The following is a 19,675-nucleotide window of genomic DNA, read 5'->3' as shown; positions in this document are numbered from 1 at the left end:
CATACATGACCCAACAAAGCAGGTGTCGGTCATCAGCGAACGTAGACGAGTCGTAGCAAGCTACAAGGACTCCATTACGTCGCGTGACATTTCCCCAAAGAGGACAGACACAGCAGCTAAGAAGGACACATGTCGGTCAACCAATGTGTCCGGAGCAGTAGCGGACTACCAAGGCTCGTTGGATCACAAAGGGGCATTTCCTTGTAAGGAGTGCTACTAAAGTTCACGACTAGGTATTCGAACCCCATACATATCAAGTACGACACACGTACGCATGGCATACCGATATGTATAGATACATCGATGGCATCACAACATAACCATAAACATACAACCTTTATTCAAGAGGCTCGGAAGAGCCACACACATAATATTACACATTAAGGTCTCTCGACCCATAATAGCAGTCATACAAATACAAGCCAGCGGAAGAGTTATAGACTGTCTGGGTACAGACAGTGCAACTAGAAGGCACATGGCCTGACTATACTACAGAGCCGACGTAGGGCCAGATCGTAGCTGGGACACCAGCTACTCGTCGTCGTCGATGTCTACGAAGAACCCTCCATTAGGGTCATTAGCAACCTCTGCAACATTTATTAAGCAAACATGAGTACGAAGGTACTCAGCAAGACTTTAGGAGAACTAACTACTCATGCAAGGTATCAAAAGGTATAGTGGGGTTTCATGCGGGAAGCCAGCATTTGACTCGTGGCTAGACAACTTGCATTTTGAAATTAGTTTTGACAACTTGATTTCTCGCACACGAGTCCACTAACACCACAGCAATACACTATCGTGGAATCATTCCGTCTCCATACGGAAATGCCGTCCACGACACTCACGCTTATCTTGCCCAATTTATGAGTAGCCATTGAAGTTATCTATGAACAACATATGTCTCCAAGTAGTCCATATCCGCGGACGCGGCTATTCGAATAGATCATAACCCTGCAGGGGTGTACTTCGTCACACACGCTCTCGCCACTTATCGCTATGTGCACGTCATGCACCTCGGCAACCTTCAAGCGGAAGCCCAGCGAGGGAGTCGGCCACGACCGTTAACCACACCAGTACCTAGTCCAGGTTTATCGCCTATCTGAGAGTAACCCGTACGGAAGTCCGGCCGGGGTTTCCGCCACGGCCTCAAACGATGTGCGCAGGGTTCCCAAGCCCACCATCCGGGTGCCACTTGGTACACCGTGCCACTGCCTACCGCATCACGGCCCACCTCTCAGGTCAGCACCATGCACGGCCTCCAGCATTACTATAAACACCAGAAACTACTTGCAACTCCTGGACCGAGTACTACGCGATTAATAGGCCGAGCGGGGTCATATTTCAGGGCCTAGCATGTGGTAGTATCTAGTCTTGGATTGCATACACGGAACTCAGTTCCTAAGGACGGTTCCAATGAAACAACCCGCCATGTACTCCTACACAGCCTTTCACCGGTACCTTTACCAAATCAAGTTCAACACACAACCTTTGCTCACCGAACACATTCCACATTTCTGTTCATCTCCCAGATGACAGACCATACACAACTCTAAGCATAGCATGCATAGCAGGATAAGGCACATCATAGCTCAAGCAACTACCAGGTATGCTAGGTTGCAAGGTTCGGCTATTTACTGTGACAAGGTTAGGTCATGCAAAGGAAGTGGGTTCAACTATCGTGGCAAAAGCAGTTGTAGCATTTGATCCTAATGCAATAAATAAGTGCAGGAGCAAGAACATGGGAATTATCGGGATGATCAAAAGGGTTGCTTGCCTTGTTGTTCAGAGGAGGAACGATATCCGTCAGACGGATATTCGGTGGAATCCGGGGGTGCGGAGCCTACCGAAATGAATGGCAACATTCAATAACAATCATATGCACTCAAAATGATGCATGAGCATGGCATGAGAATGCAAGGTGATAAGTTATTATTTTCAACATGTAATAGGTTAAGAGTTCATTTGAATCACATTCGAATAGCAATTCAAACGGGGTATTCTCGGATACCGGTTTAATTGATTCGACCTGATGCTCAGATCAACTTGATGTTAACATGCATGAAATGTCATGTTATGGTACTGATTTGTAATTAGGGCAGTGTGTGATCATTGCATATATAATGAAATTTGAATATTTTTGTAAATTCCATTTATAAAGTGATTAAAAGAATTGAATTATTCCTTATTCCACAATTTAGGGTTCTGTAACTTTTTTAAACATGGTTGAAAATAGCATAATCAGAATCCTTGAATTTTTCTGATACTTTTTCATATATAAATTATTTTCATTGGAGTTACAGATTAATTTCTATGATTTTTACAAATTTTAGCAATTTCCTGAATTAGTTTTATACTGGAAATTCTATTTATTGCCTCAGGCTGACGTCAGCAGTTCAGCCGACCTGTTCAGGTCAAACCTGACAGGGGGGCCCCACTGGTCAGCCTCTCTGGGACTAATCCCGCGCTGACCAGCCCTAACTGAGGTTTGACTTGGCCTTGGGCCCACTTGTCAGCGAGTGATTAGGTCCCTAAGCTGCTGGGTTAGCTTGCCACGTCGACCCCCACCGGTGGGTGGTCGCCGGCGACCAGGCCCGCGGCGGAGGGCTCGCCGGAGGCGATCTAGACGGCGCTGCACAGCACCAAAACGCACGCGGTTTGCAGCTACAGCATGCTCGTGAAGTGGCCGATCTGGCAGGACCATCTGGGGAGGGTAGGGTCGCCGGAAGAGGCATCGGCGATGAGCCGGAGCGGCGGCCGAAGCTTGGCCTGCTATGAGGGGCGGTTCTAGGGCACGGGGAGGGCAGATGGAGGGCTCGGCACGCTCCTGGAGGCTCCAGGAGCTCGAATCCTTGCTCGGGCGCGTGGATCAGCCATCACCGCGACGGCAGCGACATGGCCGGCGGTGAGAAGCTCTCGGCCTTGGTGGGGAACTAGGATACGATGCACGGGAGAGCGTGGGGCGAGAGGGGAAACGACGACGAGCTCACGGCGGTTCCAATTGTGCTGAAGAGGGGCTCGGGGATGCGCCGGAGGAAGCGAATCGACGGGAGAGGTCCGGCGGCCGGAGGTGGAAGGCGACGGCGTTGCGGGCGTTGCAAGGCTCGAGGAAGCTTCGGCTTCTGCACAGATGACCAGGGCAACGAGGCGGAGCTAATGGCGTGCTCTGGGAGAGGATCCTAAGGCTAGGGGCACGGGCAGCTCGAGCTCGAGCTCGGCTCCAATGGCGGCAGCGGGGAGGAGGAAGAGATCCGGGCGGAGGAAGAGAACCGAGGCGGGGAATGGATAGGGGAGGCTCTGGGGAGCTTATCCCCATCGTCGCCAGCGCGAGGCGGCGGCCAGGCAGGCACGCAGGTGCGTGGCCGCGTCGGAGGGGGCGGCGGCCACCTCATGCTGCCTACTGGCGCGAGGGAGGGGACGAGCCAGGGATGGGCCGGGCCAGGCTTAGGCGACAGGTAAGGTTTTTCCTTATTTTTCTGTTTTTGTTTTTCTGTTTTGCTAATTATTGTTTTGCTAATTAATTCAGCTCCAAAACAAAAAGTAAAAACTATTTAGACCTCCTGAAATATTTGTTATAATATCCCCAACCATTTCCAAGGTTTTCAACATTTTTGGAAAATTATAGTTTCTGATTTCAAATTTTAAATTTGAAACCATTGGCTTTTTGCATTAATTTAAAAAGCTTAAAGTGTCAAGAAAATAGTTTTCTCCAATGCTCATTTACTTTCATGATTTATCAGAAAGTTTGAACATTTCTTGAGGCCATTTTGGGTTCATTGATTTTGAACTAGTTTGAGATTTCCTTTAATTTGAAATGGTGGCTAGGGTTTTGAGTTTTTCCTTTGCCACTTTGTTGTTTTTGTTGAAACTTCTTAGATGCAAATGCAAAGAAGACATGAGCATAATGCTATATTTCTTAAGGGTTAGGGATGTGACAACTCACCCCCACTCAAAAGAATCTCGTCCCGAGATTTAGAAGTCGTCGGGAATAACGCAGGATATTCAAGTCGGAGACGATCCTCTCTTTCCCAAGTTGCCTCCCTTTCAGAATGATTTGACCATTGAACTTTAAGAAACTTAAGGTTTCGACGTCGAGTGGTACGCTCAGCTTGATCAAGAATACGCACGGGGTATTCTCGGTAAGAAAGGTTATCTTGTAGATCAAGCGTTTCGTGGTCCACTTCACGGATAGGATCCGAAAAGCAACGCCTGAGTTGCGAGACGTGGAAAACATCATGAACCTTGGAAAGATGCGGAGGAAGTTCCAACTAGTAGGCAACTTCTCCTCGTTTGGCAAGAATGCAAAAAGGTCCAATGTAACGAGGAGCCAACTTGCCCTTGATACCGAAACGATGGGTACCCTTCAAAGGTGTAACCCGAAGGTAAGCCTTCTCGTCAACTTCAAAGGTCACAGCCTTATGATGACGATCATATTGGCTCTTTTGACGAGACTGGGCTGTTTTCAACTTTTCACGAATAATGCGAACCTGCTCTTCTGCATCCTGGATCATGTCCGGGCCAAAGAGTTGCCTCTCTCCGGTTTCTGACCAATTAAGAGGGGTTCGACATCTTCGTCCATAGAGAACTTCAAAAGGGGCTTTGCCCAAGCTTGATTGATAACTATTGTTATAAGTGAATTCGGCGAATGGAAGGCACTTCTCCCAATTCATACCGAACGAAATAACACAGGCTCGGAGCATATCTTCTAGGATTTGATTCACTCTTTCTACTTGACCACTTGATTGAGGATGGAAAGCAGTGCTAAAAGATAAGTGAGTCCCCATGGCATTCTGAAAACTTTCCCAGAAGCGAGAAGTAAAGATACTTCCACGGTCCGAGTTAATTTCCAGGGGAACACCATGAAGAGACACTATTCGAGAGATATATAACTCTGCTAGCTGGCTAGCTGTTATACTCTCACGAACAGGAAGAAAATGAGCCAGTTTGGAAAGACGGTCAATGACCACAAAGATAGCATTATTTCCTTTCTTGGTCTTGGGAAATCCGGTAATGAAATCCATGCTAACTTTATCCCATTTCCATTCAGGAATAGCTAAAGGTTGAAGGGTGCCAGCAGGCCTTTGATGTTCTGCCTTAACTCGGCGACAAACGTCGCAGTTAGCAACGAACTCAGCAATTTCTCTCTTCATCCTAGTCCACCAGAACCTCTGGCGTAGGTCCTGATACATCTTAGTACTACCGGGATGAATGGTGAGAGGAGAATCATGAGCCTCCTTAAGGATTAACTGCCTTAGATGTGGGTTCTTAGGAACCACTAAACGATTCTGGAAGAACACAACACCTTGATCATTCATGGAAAATTCTTTAGCATTTCCGCTAAAAATATTCTCCTTGATCCGTGATATACCCTTGTCACGCTTTTGGCCAGTTATAATTTGATCCTTAAGAGTAGGCTTCGCCACGAGGGTAGAAAGGAATCCTTGAGGGACAATATGAAGATTCAACTTCCAAAAGTCCTCGTGGAGATGTGGTTGACCTTGTTGTAGCATCAAATTGTTACAATAAGATTTACGACTTAGTGCATCGGCCATAACATTGGCCTTCCCCGGGGTGTAAGTTATCCCTAAGTCGTAATCCGAGATCAACTCAACCCACCGTCTTTGCCTGAGATTCAAATCCGGCTGGGTGAAGATATATTTCAGACTTTGGTGATCAGTGAATATTTCGCAGCGATTACCCAAAAGGTAATGTCGCCAGGTTTTTAGTGCATGGACCACAGCTGCAAGCTCAAGGTCAAGTGTGGGATAATTATCCTCATGTGGACGCAACTGTCGAGATGCGTATGCGATCACATTACGATCTTGCATGAGAATGCAACCTAATCCTTGTCGCGAGGCGTCGCAATAGATAATAAAGTCCTTAGAAAAATCTGGTGGTAGCAACACAGGTGCGGAAGTCAGGCGTCTTTTCAGTTCCTGAAAACTATGCTCACACTGTGGGGTCCACTCGAACCTTTTATCCTTCTTGAGGAGTTCAGTTAGAGGCTTTGCAACCTTGGAGAAATTCTCGACGAAGCGGCGACAATAGCTCGCTAGACCAAGAAAACTCCTAACTTGCTTAACCGATACAGGTTGAGTCCAATCAAGGACAGCTTGAACTCTCTCGGGATTGACAGCAATACCCTTACCAGAGATTACGTGGCCTAGATAGGTCACTTCTGGTCGGTGACGATGGAGATCATGTCGGTGCTTTGGTGATGGAGATCAAGAAGAACAAGTTCATGGCCATATCATGTCACTTATGATTTGCATGTGCTGTTAATCCTTTTATGCACCTTATTTTGTTTAGGACGATTGTAGCATTATAAGGTGATCCCTCACTAAAATTTCAAGATAAAATTGTGTTCTCCTCAACTGTGCGCTGTTGCAACAGTTCGTCGGTTCGAGACACCACGTGATGATTGGGTGTGATAGACTCTACGTTCACATACAACGGGTGCAAAATAGTTGTACACGCGTAACATTCGGGTTAAACTTGATGAGCCTAGCATGTACAGACATGGCCTCGGAACACAAGAGACTGAAAGGTAGAGCATGAGTCATGTAGTGGATATGATAAACATGGAGATGCTCACCATTGAAGCTAAACTCAACTCACGTGATGATCGAACTTGAGTTAGTAAATTTGGATCATGTGACACTCGAATAACTAGAGGGATGTCAATTTGACTAGGAGTTCTTAAGTAATATGATTAATTGAACTCATTATCATGAACATAGTCAAAAGGTCTTTGCAAATTTGTTATAGCTTGCGTTGTAGCTCCATAGTTTTTGATATGTTCATAGAGAAAATTTAGTTGAAAGATGATAGTAGGAATTATGCAGACTAGGTCCGTAAACTGAGGATTGTCGCCGTTGCTGCACAGAAGGCTTATGTCCTTAATGCATCGCTCGGTGTGCTAAACCCCGAGCGTCGTTTGTAGATGTTGCAAACAACTGACATGCACCTTTCCGATGACTACATGATAGTTCAGTGCATAATGCTTAAATGGCTTAGAATTGAGGCATCGAAGACATTTCGAATGTCACGGGACATATGAGATGTTCCAAGAGATGAAATTAGGATTTTAGGCCCGTGCTCGTCTTGAGAGGTATAAAACCTCCGACAAGATTCTTTTTCTATGAAGTAAGGGGAAAACCTCAATCGTGAGCATGTGCTCAGCTTGTCTGACTATGATAATCGTTTGAATAGACTGGGAGTTGATCTTGCAGATAATATAGTGATCGACATAGTTCTCCAAAGTCACTTCCACCAACCTACAGAGCTTCGTGATGAACTATAACAAATCAAGGATAGAGGTGATGATCCTTGAGCTATTCGCGATGTTTGACACCGCGAAGGTAGAAATCAAGTAGGAGCATGAAGTGTTGATGGTTAGTAAAACCACTAGTTTCGAGAAGGGCAAGGGTTAAAAGGGACACTTCATGAAATGGGAAACCAGTTGCCACTCTAGTAAAGAAACCCAAGGTTGAACCCAAACCCGAGACTAAGTGCTTCTATTATGAGGGAAATGGTCACTGAAGCGGAACTAACCCTAGTTACTTGGTAGATAAGATGGCTGCCAAAGTCAACGAAAGTATATTGGATATACCTGATATTGATGTGTACCTTACTAGTAATCCTAGTAGAACCAGAGTATTAGATACCGGTTCATGTACTAAGTGTTTGTAACTCGAAATTATAGCTACGGAGTAAACGGATACTAGCAAGGGTGAGGTGACGATGTGTGTTGGAAGTAATTCCAAGGTTGATGTGATCAAACATCGCATGCTCCCTCTACCATCGGGATTAGTGTTGAACCTAAATAATTTTTATTTGGTGTTTGTGTTGAGCATAGACATGATTAGATTGTGTTGATTGCAATACGGTTATTCATTTAAAGAGAATAAAGGTTACTCTGTTTACTTGAGTAATACCTTGAATGGTCTTGCACCTAAAATGAATGGTTTATTGAATCTCGATCGTAGTGAAACACATGTTCATAATATTGATGCCAAAAGATCCAAGGTATTAATGATAGTTCCACTTACTTGTGGCACTGCCGCTTGAGTCATATTGGTGTAAAATGCATGAAGCAGCTGCATACTGATGGATCTTTGGACACACTCATTTTTCAATCGTTTGAGACATGCGAACCACGCCTATTAGTATAAACGCATGAAGAAACTCCATGTAGATGGATTGTTTAGACTCACTTGATTTTGAATCACTTGAGACATGCAAATCATGCCACATGGGCAAGATGACTGAACGCCTCGTTTTCAGTGAGATGGAACGAGTAAGTGACTTGTTGGAAATAATACATTTTGATGTATGTAGTCCAATGAGTGCTGAGGCACGTAGTGGATATCGTCATGTTCTTACTTCACTCATGATTTGAGTAGATAGAGGTGTATTTGCTTGATGAATCACAAATATGAAATATTGAAAAGTTCAAGTAATTTTAGAGTGAAGTTGAAGACCGTCGTGACAAGAACATAATATGTCTACGATGTGATCGTGGAGGTAAATATATACCTGAGTTTCGAGTTTGGTAAACATTTAAGACACTGTGAAAATTGTTTCACAACTCAGGCCACCTGGAACACCATAGTGATGATGTGTCCGAACGTCATATCCACGCCCTATTGGATATAGTGCATACTATGATGTCTCTTATCGAATTACCACTATCGTTTTTGGGTTAGGCATTAGAGACAACCGCATCCACTTTAAATAGAGCACCACGTAATTCCATTGAGATGATGCTGTATGAACTATGCTTTGGAGAAACCTAAGTTGTCGTTTCTTAAAAGTTTGGGGCTGCGACGCTTATGTGAAAAAAGTTTTCAGCCTCATAAGCTCGAACCCAAAGCGGATAAATGCATCTTCATAGGATACCCAAAACATTTGGGTATACCTCCTATCTCATATCCAAAAGCAAAGTGTTTGTTTCGAAAAATGGGTCCTTTCTCGAGAAATAGTTTCTCTCGAAAGAATTGAGTGGGAGGACAGTGGAACTTGATGAGGTTTTGAACCATCACTTTAACCAGAGAGTAGAAGGGCGCAGGAAGTTGTTCCTATAGTGCCTACACTAGTTGAAGTGGAAGCCAGTGATGGTGATCATGAAGCTTGACATAAAGTTACTTCCAAACCTCGTAGGTCTACGAGGACACGAACTACTCTAGAGTGGTACGGTAATCTTGTCTTGTAGGTCATGTTGCTAAACAACAATGAACCTACGAGCTATGGAGAAGCGATGGTGGGCCCGGATTCTGACTAATGGCTGGAGGCCATCAAATCCGAGAGAGGATCCATGTATGAAAACAAAGTGTGGACTTTGGAAGAATTACTTGATGGTCGTAAGACTTTTAAGTACAGATGGACCTTTAAAAGGAAGACACACGATGATGGCGAATATCACCGTTAAGAAAGCTCGACTTGTCAAAAAGATGTTTTTGACAAGTTCAAAGAGTTGACTACGATGAGACTTTCTCACTCGTAGCGAACCTAAAATCTGTTGGAATTATGTTATGAGTTGCTGCATTATTTATTACGAAATCTTCCAGATGGATGTCAAAGCATTGTTTCCTCTATGGTTTCCTTGAGCAAAGGTTGTATGTGATACAACCAGAAGATTTTGTCAATCCTAAGGATGCTAACACATATGCAAGCTCCAGTGATCCTTCTATGGACTGGAGCAAGCATGTCGGAGTTGGAATAAGTACTTTGTTGAGTGATCAAAGATTTTGGGTTTGAACAAAGTTTATGAGAAACTTGTATTTCCAAGAAAGTGAGTGGGATTACTATAGAATTTCTGATGCATATATGTGGTTGACATATTGTTGACCGTAAATGATGTAGAATTTCTGGAAAGCGTATAGGGTTGTTTGAAAGGAGATTTTAAAAAGAAAACCTGAATTATGCCTGCTTGAATGTTGAGCATCAAAATCTATGGAGATAGATCAAGACGCTTGATAAAACTTTCAATGAACACATACCTTGACAAGATTTTGAAGGAGTTCAAAATGGATCAGTCAAAGAAGGAGTTCTTGACTGTATTGTAAGGTGTGAATTTGAGTAAGACTCAAAACCCGACCACGGCAGAAGAAAGAGAAATGACGAAGGTCATCCCCTATGCCTTAGCCGTAGGCTCTAAAGTATGACATGTTGTGTAGTGCACCTGATGTGTGCGTTGCCAAGAGTCTGTCAAGGGGTACAAAGAGTGATCCAGGATTGAATCACTGAATATCTGTCAAAGTTATCCTTGGTAACTAGTGGACTAAGGAATTTTTCTCGATTATGGAGGTGATTAAAGAGTTCGTCATAAAGGTTTATGTCGATGCAAGCTTTGACACTAATCCGGATAACTTAGAGTAGTAAATCGGATTCGTACAGTGGAGCAGTTGTGTGAAATTGTTCCAACTGAATTGTGGTAGAAGTATCTACAGTATGACATAGAGATTTGTAAAGTACACACGGATCTTAATGTTTCAGACCCGTTGACTAAAATCCTCTCTCAGAAGGAATACATGACCAAACCCCAAGACTCTACGGGTGTTAGATTCATTACAATCACATAGTGATGTGAACCAGATTATTGACTCTAGTGCAAGTGGGAGAATGTTGGAAATATGCCCTAGAGACAATAATAAATTGGTTATTATTATATTTCCTTGTTCATGATAATTTTTTATTATCCATGCTAAAATTGTATTGATTGGAAACTCCAATACATGTGTGGATACATAGACAACACACAGTCCGTAGTGAGTCTCTAGTTGACTAGCTTGTTGATCAAAGATGGTCAAGGTTTCCTGGCCATTGACAAGTGTTGTCACTTGATAATGGGATCACACCATTAGGAGAATGATATGATGGACAATACCCAAACTACGAATGTAGCATATGATCGTGTCAGTTTATTGCTACTGTTTTCTGCATGTCAATGTATCTGTTCCTATGACCATGAGATCATGCAACTCCCGGACACTAGAGGAATACCTTGTGTGTATCAAACGTCGCAAGGTAATTGGGTGACTATAAAGGTGCTATAAAGGTATCTCCGAAGGTGTCTGTTGGGTTGGCGTGAATCGAGACTCAGATTTTTCACTCTTTATGACGGAGAGTTGTCTGAGGGCCCACTCGGTAATACAACATCATGATAAGCCTTGCAAGCAATGTGACTAACGAGTTAGTTACAGGATCTTGTATTACGGAACGAGTAAATAGACTTGCCTATAACGAGATTGAGCTAGGTATGGAGATACCGATGATCGAATCTCGAGGAAATAACATACCGACGGACAAAGGGAACAACATACAGGATTAACTGAATCTTTGACATAGAGGTTCAACCAATAAAGATCTTCGTAGAATATTGTAACGCCCAAGATGCGGTCCTATCCTTATTTTGGCGCGAGGGCCTCGATGGGGATAGAAACGCATCATGTCGTTTCGCAAGAATGGATATCGTTACAAGTACATGTACTTAAAATATGAGTATAAATAGTTGGCTTACACTCACCAATACATACAATACATACAATCATAATGAAGAAGAGCAGGGTCCGACTACAGACAAAAACAAACGATAAAAGAACGACGTCCAACCTTGCTATCCCAGGTTGCCGGCCTGGAACCCATCCTAGATTGACGAAGAAGAAGAAGAAGAAACTCCAAATGAACAATCATCACGCTCACGTCATATTAACTATTTACCTATACCTGCAACTGGTGTTGTAGTAATCTGTGAGCCACAAGGACTCGGCAATCTCATTTCCAAAGTTATCAAGACTAGCAAAGCTTAATGGGTGAGGTACGGTTAAGTGGTGAGGCTGCAGCAAGCGACTAAGCATTTATTGAGATGGCTAACTTACAAGTACAGGATTAAAGAGGAGGATGATCTACGCATAGTGGACGTGAACTACTGATGATAAAAAGAATGATCCTAAACACCTACTTACGTCAGACATAACCCCATTGTGTCCTCGTCGGAGAAGGAGCTCATGAAAGAGACAATCACGGTTACACACTCAGTTGGCAAGTTTTAATTAAGTTAACTTCAAGTTATCTAGAACCGGATGTTAAACTAAGTTTCCACATTGCCACATAACCGCGAGCACGGCTTTCCGAAAGACTTAACCCTGCAGGGGTGCTCCAACTAGTCCATTACAAACTACCACACGTTGCGACGGAATGACCTTGATCAGGGAAACCCGTGATCTCCTTGGGTTCCTATTGGAAAACCTCAACGTCGAGATAACCCAAAGCATCCTTGGAAGCCCTCGCACCAGACGCTCGATAAAGATAAAACAAGTCTAGGAAGGCTGCCCGGCGTGTTGAAAGTCCCGATAGGATCCGCGTATCTCATTCTCAGGACACGACAGATGAGCGATGGTTACCATGCCAAATGCTGAGTTGCCCCGGGTAGCGTTAATGAGCTGCTCTGTTTTGGACCAACACCATCAGCACTGGCCCTCCCAGTATTATGTTGAATTACTCCTCGGGTTTATGATGCCCTATGTTTTTCAGTATTATCAGAATTATTATGTTGGGAAAATATAGTACCAATGTTGGGCCTTATCAGACGACCTTTATCCCAAAACGACAATCTAGGGGGTCCCATAATAACCCCAAGCATGTTAGGAGCGCTCATTTATGGAACATAACATCGGTAGCCAAAACTAAGGCGGCAAAGGTGGAACAAAACACCAGGCTAGAAGGTCGAGCCTTCCACCTTTTACCAAGTATATAGGTGCATTAAATTAAATAGCAATAAATATGGTGATATAACAAGGGACCCATGTTTGCACATGGAAGCAACTGCACCTGCAACTAGCAACACTATCCAATGGTTAAGCTAGGTTGTAGATAGGTTGAAGGTTTTCATGGCAATGTTGGAAGGTTGATATTTAACAGGTGGTAGGAAGGGAGACATAACGATAGAAACGAAACACTAGTGATAGTAATGATATCTGGGGAAATGATCATCTTGCTTGAGATCCTGCTTGGAAGAAGAACGACTCCGTGAAGCACACAAACCAATGTAGTCAAACGGATCCTCACATTCTGACACGCTTGCAGAACTCTATAGAGACGAAGCAAATTGGAAACAAGAATCAACACACAATATTTACCACGGCACATCCACGATATGATGCAACACATATGATGCATGATCGGTTTCAAATATGCAAGTCATGGCTTGGCAATTCACATGACGGAAACACTACACATTAAGTGAAGCTCCATATGCAACGAGTTGCATATTGACGAAACTCCACGTTTAATTATTTAGTTCACTCTCATTTAATTAAACAGCAATATTAAATGTTGTTGAATATGGCAAGGGGTCAAGCACAAATAATCTACCTATCTAGGCATTTTAAATGAGGCCGGAAAACGACATATAGCATCTCTGAAATGACCCCATACACTAACTTCTAAATCTGTCCAGATTTGTCCTAACCACATTTTATGTTTGTTAAATGGAAAAAAAGTGGTTCACTTGATTCTACTCATCGTTATAGTCCATTTACATATATGGCTCATCTCCAACGGAGCTACGGTTAAATAACTATGACCTAAACCATTTTTAACACGTCGACACGCAAACCGATGCAAACAGCACATATAAGTACTTTTAATCATGCATGAAAGTTGGAAAATATTAATCTACGTGAAAGTCTAGCCAAGTTACATATCTAACTTGTCGCAATCCGACGCACGGATTAAAAGATACGGGCATTGGAAAATATGCTCTTTTCCCGAAATGAAATAAATTCGAAACCTAAAAAAATAAAACTACCGGGCCTAATCTACTATCGGGCCGAATCAGACAGTGGTGCAAGATAATGAAATATGCTCGGGTGCAAAATAGAGGGCTCGGGGGGAGGTCTCACAAGAGTGGGCCTCGGGCCCATGCGGTGAGGCGGTGGTGGGTCGCTGAGGCCGAGGGACGCACCTCGAGCTCGGGTGGGCCGGATCTGGCAGCGCTGGAGCTGGGTCGAGGGGCTGGCAGGCCGGCTGGGCCTTGTAGGGATGTCGGCTGGGCCAAGGCAGGGAGCCCACGTGCGGTAAACGCGCTCAAGCCGGCGCTCGATCTTGATCTGGATCGCGGTTGCGATGCTGCAGCTCCTTGTGATGGAAAATGGCGATGGGATGTTGTTACCGGCCCTGGCGGCTCGGCGACCGACGGGAGGAGGTGGCTGGGCAAGCGGCAGTTGAGGGAAAAGCAGTCGAGGGCTCCTCCCCTCGACCTGGGGCACTAGCTCGCGGGATCGAGGGCAGCAAGAGGGTGAGGATGCTCGCCGCCATGGCGGGCGACGCGGCCCGGGGTGGAGGTGCAGCTCGTCGGCTGGCCTGGTGCTCGAGGTCAACAAGGAGGCTACGCCTCGGGCTGCATGTCACACCCTGTTTTCACCTCACTTTCACTGTAGTTCAAAAATCTGAGTTTATTAAAACTTTGCAAAAACCAATGTTGTGGGTGCCATGGTTGTCATTGTATGCTTGATTGAGTGGTATCAAAAACCATATTTGATAATATGAATATTTCCAAAAATCCTTTTCTTACTTCTACCTATTTCAAACCCTGGTTTGGGTTGCACTATAAGTCCTTGATAGCAAGGGAGTGCTTTCACCCAAAGATTGTCACATGTTTATAAAACTATTTTTACTCTTCAAAACCATGAAATAATTATTTTATAAATTATTTTACTATTTTATTTGCATGCCCATTATTGAGGCTAGGAATGATATTCCTGTATGGAAAAGTAGTTTTCTGCCTTAGAGAATCTGAGAAAAATTGGAGATACTCAGAGGACATATATTGTCCATACATAAGATTTTCAACCCCTATTTATATTCAAAATATTTGAGTAAATCCCTGAATACCTATTTTGTCTGTTTTGATCTTTTGGAATATTTCCGAAGGAATTATTTTCAATAAAATCCTAGAAAATTCCAGCAACCTTCCCAGGCTATATTTAGTGGCCACATCAAGTTTCACCTTATTCCAAGGTGATTTGGTTCACTAAATAATCCAAAACCCCTTTCTGTCCAGAACCAAGTTGAAGCATCTCTACATTACAAAGTTTATACAAATGGGTTGAAACTTTGTAGGAGTGTTCAACACCCCAAATGAGGAGCCTCTGCCAAAATGGGATTTGCACGAAGTAATTTACCCACATTCCCTTTGGAAGGGGCGGATCTGTCATTTGGGGGGTGATTTCAAGTTTGCATTGTCAAACTTATCCAATGAAGCTCAAACTTGGTGGAGTATCTTATTTCTTCATCAAAGTTAATCCTGTTAACTCTCACCACTAGTGGTGAGGTGTTGCTATCCCAAACACCTATCGAACACCTTCTGCCATATTAGCAAAGCAGCCCCTACCCCACTCCACACTTAAGCTTTTCCCTCCAATCTCTTTGACCAAGTAGCGAGAACCAGTCCCCAACTCAAGGAGAGTGGCCCCTCTTTGAATCCAAACAGAACGCCCCAAAATCCTCATTCTAAGATCTGAGCCAATGTTGGCATCTCCTCTTTCCTCTCCTCCCATGGGCAACAGTGAGCCCCTCGGCTCCCAAACGGCTAGGCATATTCAGGCCAAGACCCAGGACATCCTAGACAAGGCCAAACCGCCCAGAGCGCGCCACCATGCCGTGGCATGCCAAAACTGCGCTCTGGGCACGCTGATGGGCGCACACGAAGCTAACGTGGCCAGCCCCGGCCGGTTCGAGCCTCTCCTGGTGCCATTTCGAGTCCCTGACCATCTGTGTGTATCAAGGCAGCCCCAGGGGCCCTCCTCCCGTGCGTGCCAGAAGACCATGGCCACGCGTGCGCACTCCTCCTTGCTCTCTCCCTCTTACTGGGTCACACAGGTCCTAAACCACGTCCGCATACCGTGCTTTTGACCCCGAAGGCTCATTGCTCCTCACACAGGTCCTAAACCACCGGCGCCACCGGCTCGGTACACCATCGGGAGCCTATAAATAGTGCCCCCCTTGATCCAGCACCCCCATTCCACCTCTCCAGATCCTGAATTCCACCCCTAGCCTCTTCATTTGAGCACAGCGAGCTCCTGTGCTCGAGATCGACCGAGGCCTCGCCGCTTCGGAGCTCTGTCTATCTCGGGCTACGGGCCAGCTCTGGTGCTCCTTTCACCTCCTCCGTGATCGTAGCAACCTTGGGGAGCTTCCCCATCACCTCCCCGAGCTTATCCACTCCCGTAGCACCTAGTTCATCGGCCTCCCGAAACTGCTGCGTCGTAGCCTCCTCGTCGCTGGTGAACCAGGGCCTCCCCGTGGACCTCTCGACCACCAGCAGGAAGGCGACGGTGAGTTGGTTCCATTTCTGCCCTTAGTTGGGCTCGAGGCCGTCGGTAGCATCGTCGACGTGCCTCCCCTCCTCTCTGTCCTGAGGTGGAAGACGACCCCAACAGGTGGGGCTCACCTATCGGTGGCTCCTGTCACTCCCCCTCTCTCCTCTGTGCCGCTTACCGCAGGGGGCCGCGCGTCAGGTTTGAACCTGGCCGCGCACGCTTGGGCTGGTTGACTGGCTAGCGAGCTGGGTCGGCCAAAGCCATAGGTCGGGCCAGCCCTGAGCCCCAACCCTTTTATTTTTCTGTTTGTTCTCGTTTTAAATAATTTTTACAAAAACAATTATTCAATATATTTTTATTATTCTTCCACCATAATTCTTCTAAAAAAGAGTAGTATTTAACAAAGCCTTTGTAAAAAAATTGAAACAAATTTCTATTTTACAATAATTAAAAAGGGTTATTTGGAATAGTTTTGGTTGTGCTAAAATGATTTTAAAAATAATCCTTTCACTAAAACCAGAGACGAATATTTTTAAAATAACAATATGGATATATCAGAATTAAACAGCATTTTTAAAGTGAGTTGTGGTCTGTTTTTGAGTGAGCTACTTATTGCTTTTTATTTATTACGACGATAGGAATCACGTTTGACGAAGGAGTTGGACTTGAAGACTCCGAAGACCCCGGATACTTAGATGATCAAGGCAAGCAACCCTTTGACCATGTTTGAGCATATGCTATATTGCATTCTAAGTAGAAGAAATATTTTTGTTGCATATGATCAAAAGTATCGGTAAATCATTGAAGTGATGTTACCGATGGCTCCTCCGGAACACTTGCATTTTGAGCATGATCCTATCACCTATCAGGGTCACGCTAATACCATGTTGACAAGTAGAGCTAAGCATAGTAGAAGCATGAGCATGATGATGGTATAAATCAAAGGTTTATGAAAACCCCGTCGGGTGCCACTAATGCCCGAGGGTGATGATGAGTGAGGTGGCCACTTTTGGAGAAGTGGTGCACCTAATATTTTGGTGTGAGTGGTTTTGGAAATGGGATTAGATTTATGATGTGTTGACCGTCCCAACCTTACATGTGCGTCCACGTTACCCCTTTATGGGACGGGGCTTTGTTGATTACTCTGGTCGGTGCTAGCAAAGAGCCACATTACTAGTGGCGGGAGTGATGTGTGGTCACTCTCGTGAGGGGGTCGTGCCAGGTAGGGCGACTATGTCGTTTTTACGTGTTCCGGGAACACTGTTGGTCCCCGCATGTATGATACTATTCAGAGTAGGTACTCGTAAGACATACATCATGTGGGTTGGGAACCAATGGAGTGGACCTCTTTGTCTAGTATCATCAGGGAAAGGCATTGATCAGGTACTTACCTCGGGTATGTTATATACAACGAGTCGTGGATGACACAGAAGTTTCCCGGATCTCGTGGGTCCAGCATACAACCTCTGTAGAGTGTAAAACTATTCGAATAGTTGTGTCCACGGTCAAGGACAGTTAGGTAATCCTGCTTAAACTACGTCCAGTCCTTTCCGCATAAACCAAGCGTGTGTGTGTTTAATGGTGTAATCTGAGAAAGAGTTGATATGACCAAGTTTCGTGACTTGGAAAATCGGGTGAACCTGGAGTGCTCAACCCTTAACAGATATATTGATATCTATAACATGTTCTTCCAAATACCGTCTAGCTTAAGTTGCACATCCATGATCATGTTTATTTACAATTAAGCTGCTATGCACCGATACTTCATATTACTTGTTATTCTACCAATTGCATTGTTCATATCATGGGCTGTTTGCGAGTACATTCAAAGTACTCATTGGCTTGCCACTGGTTATATTATTGACCAGACATGGAAGGACCGAAGTTTGGTGAAGAGTACGTCTTCGGAGATGTCCCTGCGAACTAGGACGCTTGCTAGTTAGAATGCCTGTTGGTGTAGGCTGATGGCATGGGCACCCGCTTAGCCCTGATATTTCCGCTACTAGAAGTATCAGTGTGATTTGGCCTTATAGGCCCTACCTCGTGAACTTGACCTTAATGTTCATGTGTTGTAATATTTCGGTACTTGGATGTAAGACTCTTATTATTCAGCATTTGTGTGTTCGGTGGGCATTGATCTCTGGGATCACTGAGCATGATTATTCGGCGATCTCGACATGTAAGTCGAGGTCCCCACAGAGCTGGTATCAGAGCCATCCTGACTGTAGGAAGCCTTAGGTAGCATGGACGATAGCCGAGACGATTTGTGCACTTAGCCCTTACACTTGAGATTTTCTGCACCCACCAAAAATTTCTAACCCTCTCCTACAACCTTGTAGATGGCCGCCGTACATGAGATGCTTCTCGAGATGGGCTTTACCCTACTTTTGGGAGATAGCCTCGAGAAGTGTCATGTAAGCCGCACGCCCATATTCCTCTACCACGAGCACTGGGTCAACACCGACACCAAGGAATATCACATGGACGTGATAGTGAAGGCTAATGACTCCCCAACTAGATGGTTCTTTGAAGGACCACAAATGGAGACTCTGATGTTGGCAGTGGACACAGCCGCACGAGAGGCGCTCGTGCGTCTCTGCGACATCCTTCCCGAGATGGCTAACGAGCCAGCTACTCATCACCTGCCTTTTATTAAGGACGGGATTGACGGGAGTTCGACACTCCACCCATCTTCAGAGGACGGGACACCACTAAGGTTTCTGACCTACTTCAGCCTCTCCGCCGACTCCTTGACTCACCTTCGGATCAAGGAGTCGATGACGCTTCGTCAAGGACCGCACCAAGTCAAGGACCTAATTCGCATGGAGAAGCTGAAGACCCGTGAGGTCAAGAAGGAAGGAGCACCCGGAGGGCAGTCGGCCATTGCCTTCCGAGGAGGAATACCACCGCTCCAGGCCACTCCTGTTCAGAGTCGCCGTTTGACCGCCGAAGAGTACACTAAGCTCCTCACCGCTTCACCGACTAAGAGACGCCGTGATGGACCACTTCCATCTCCCACACCTCTGAAGGAGGAAAGTACCAATGAGGATGAAGACGAAGACCCTGCATAGCCTGCCTACGAGACCGAGCAGTCCGCCATTTAGGAGTACGACTTAGGAAATTAGGAGTCTTCCCCAAGCGTAGTTGAGTCCATGTATCGATTCATGTGAACTGTGAGTGTTGTGTGAACTTGTATGATGCAAGCCGCATTCCTGCCTTGGGCAGCTTGTAAGAGATTACATCACTTGTTTCAATTTAATGCATTAAATTTCCAAAAACCTTTGTTTAAAACTCTCATACTAGCACAATACCAAACCTTTGTTTAAGAGATTCCCGACCAATTCGGCATGTTGACC

The sequence above is a fragment of the Hordeum vulgare genome, chromosome 5H (assembly GCF_904849725.1).
Source record: "Hordeum vulgare subsp. vulgare chromosome 5H, MorexV3_pseudomolecules_assembly, whole genome shotgun sequence".
Taxonomy (NCBI): Eukaryota; Viridiplantae; Streptophyta; class Magnoliopsida; order Poales; family Poaceae; genus Hordeum; species Hordeum vulgare.
Note: the sequence above shows the minus strand (reverse complement) of the source record.